This window comes from Phocoena sinus, chromosome 5 (assembly GCF_008692025.1).
Source record: "Phocoena sinus isolate mPhoSin1 chromosome 5, mPhoSin1.pri, whole genome shotgun sequence".
Taxonomy (NCBI): domain Eukaryota; kingdom Metazoa; phylum Chordata; class Mammalia; order Artiodactyla; family Phocoenidae; genus Phocoena; species Phocoena sinus.
The window spans coordinates 9,635,841-9,638,880 of record NC_045767.1 but is presented as its reverse complement, the minus strand read 5'-3'; the positions used below and the strand labels follow the sequence as shown (position 1 = coordinate 9,638,880).

The window sequence follows — 3,040 nt, the reverse complement described above, 5'->3', positions numbered from 1 at the left end:
AAAAGAAAACTAATAAAGGAAAAATCTGAAGCTAATCAGCTGGAGACACGGGGCAAAGGTGGGAATCTGGGGAAAAGGGTAGGGTCCTCTGCAGGAAGAGAAGGGGAGGGGCTCCGACACCAAGGAAGCCTGAGAGTCCCAGCCTCTAGGGGCTTCCCCAGGGCCAGCCCTGGCCCGCCCCCTGCCCCCGCAGAGGCTCAGATCGAGAGGCCAGGAGCTGAGTCAACCACAGCCCCTCTGGTTTTTCCAGGAGCCTGAGTTCCCAGCTCCAGGGGTCTGAGATGGCAGGGGAAACTGAGGCCAGAGAGAACCCATGGGTCCTGCCACCACTTCTCACTGTGGCATGATCTTGGCAGCCTCGGCCGGAATAAGGGCAATGAGGTCCCGGTTGATGAGGAAGACGAATCGCAGGCCGGCAATCTCCACCACGGAGTTGTTGCTAAGGCGCCATTTGGAGCCACACAGCACAGGTCGTCCATCGACGTAGATGGGCCGCCGGCCCTCATTGGCAATGAAGTCACCATCTTTTTTCCAGCTTGATGACACCTTGCTTCCGGGAGATCTTCCAGGCCGGACCCTCCAGAGACAGGTCCACGTCAATCTGGTTACCCTCGGTTGCTCTGCCTAGGGTGCTCTTTCTCAAGCGCCTCAGGCACCGCACCATGCGGCCCCGCAGCACTGCCAGGGTCTGGCTGTCAAAGTCTGGAGAGCTCATGCCTGTGATGCTATCTACTAGCACCTGCCACTTATGCAGTTCCTGTTCCAGCTGACGAATCTCTCGTTTCTGGAGCCGGTCAGCCACCATCAGCTCATGGTCTAGGACTTTATCTCACATGTCCTTGAGCTTTACTGTCGTCAATCAAGTCCTCTACGTCCGAGAAGTTCAGCATTTGATCCCCCTTGGGCAGCGGTTGCACTGTCTGGTCCTCCAACAGGTAATACTGCTTCATGAGCTGCCAGTGGGCCTGTAGAGTCTTGGCAGTTGGGGCCAGGTAGAAGGCATCAGGGCGTCTGTGCAGCAGGTCCTGGAAGTCTCCAAGGTGGGCTGGCTGGCCGATCTCACTTTGCTCAGCAGCCGCTCTTCAGCCTTGCTAAACAGGGCCTTGCTCTGGATGGCGGCAACGGCCTCTGAGTGCAGCAGTGGGTCTCATGGCCTGGCAGGCCAGCTTGGAGATGACAGGATCGTAGAGCAGGGCGTACCGGTGCTGCTGGGTGAAGCAGCGGCTGAACTTCACGCCCAGGTGGACAGATGTCAGGTCATTGGTCTGCAACACGGCATCGATGAGCAGGAGGTCGTCCGCAGGCTTCCAGCAGCCCAGATCCTTGATCACCTGGAGTGGCTGTTTGCTCTTCTTCACCCGCTTGGTGAGTCCAGGGGCTGGGGCTGGGCTGGGTGGCACAGGGACGATGGGGGCCTTGGACACCTTCTCCTTCTCATTGGAGGAGGGAGGGTTCACTCCCCGAACAGTGCCCTGGTTCCACCCCACTGGCCCCCTTCTCCCGGGTAGAGGACTTAGCCAGGCTGCTCTCCACCAGCTCATCATCAAACTTCTTTCTCTTGGTGAACCTGGAGGTGCTTCTCCGTTTAGGGATGGTGCCAAAGCCTGTGAGGAGGCCCGCTTCTGCCAGTGCCATCATCCTCTGAGCGGCTGGCAGTGCCTGATGCCATCAGGGGTGAACCTAGCAGTCCCTGAGAATCTTTGTAGATCCTCTTACAGTCCCAAAGCCACTTGTTCCAAACCACAGGGCTAGAAGGAAGGGTCCCACAGGTTCATCCAAGGATTCTGACCAGGTGAACTCAGAGGCTGAGAGGAGACTCATTCCTAGGCTGCCGGCTCCAACAATTTCTCCACGGCGATGATGGCAGCAGCCGCAGGGCCAAAGCCGGCTTCCTTGAGATTCGTCTGCTTCCCTGGTTCTAGTTTTGACTGCACTGTTGTTTCCCTGTAACCATGCCCAAATTCTTTAACTCTACATGGCTTGACTTAGTAAATTAGAAATAACAACACGTTTGCTTTATTTCAATGAATTTACCTAACAATAATATGGTACAACATATATAATTTCTGTGTCTATAATAATAAACTGTACAAAGTAAAATTAATGTAATATTGGTACTTTGCAGAGCTCAGTTCAGTAAACATTTATTGAGTGCATGCTATGTCCCAGGTACAGAATTTGGGATAACAACAACAACAAAATCATAAAAGGAGTAAGTATGTGTTTTGGCTTAAGGTGCTTACGTTCAAATCCTTTTAAAAGTTTTGGGGTGAGTGTTCCATTAAGAACACCTATTCATGGTTTCTAGGGCCTCAATCTTACAATCCTTCTCAGTGTTGACAAATGATTTTGTGAGTCTGTTAGCATGAAAAGTTCTTATTAAAATTAAAAACAACAGATTTGTATATTACTATTTTAGCAAAAGATGTTGGTATTCCTAAAAATTGAAACAAGACATTCAGTAAACTTACCTATTATGTGAAATAAATTTTATCTGATGGTGGGAAAAATCTAAAATACTATAGTAATCACTTAACTCATGACTTATATCATTCTTCCCCCTCCTTGGCTGAGTGTCCTTTCTCTGCACACAAGGTCAACATAACAGCGGTCAGCTAGCGAGTTGAATAGTAAAGATCAGACTATCTTTGAATAGTTTCTAAATTTAGCTTTCTAATCATTATAACTTTTCATCAGTTATAGCTCTGAATCTTTGGTTTTGATTGACAAGATATTTTATTTTTATATAGTAATATAGTAAACTATATAACATTATATATTATATATATAATTTAGTAATAACTTTAATGCCTCTATATGAGAGCTAAACTGTGCCTCAAATTTCAGAAATTATTACTAACTGAAAACCAATCACAACCACATATGTCCCATAAGAATCTCAATATGTACGTCAGAAGTCTAAACTCATTTTAGTTTTCCTTAAAAAATATTTCATGTGTAGTGTTTCTTATCATCACCCTATAGTCACTTTAGTTAGAACCTGGATGGTCATGAGTGCCTTTCTTTCCCTTGACTCCTA

General features: G+C 48.1%; 1 pseudogene; it reads right to left on the bottom strand.

Moving 5' to 3' along the window:
* Positions 1–333: 333 nt before the first annotated feature.
* On the bottom strand, positions 334–1,702 carry LOC116754586 (annotated as a pseudogene).
* Positions 1,703–3,040: the final 1,338 nt, after the last annotated feature.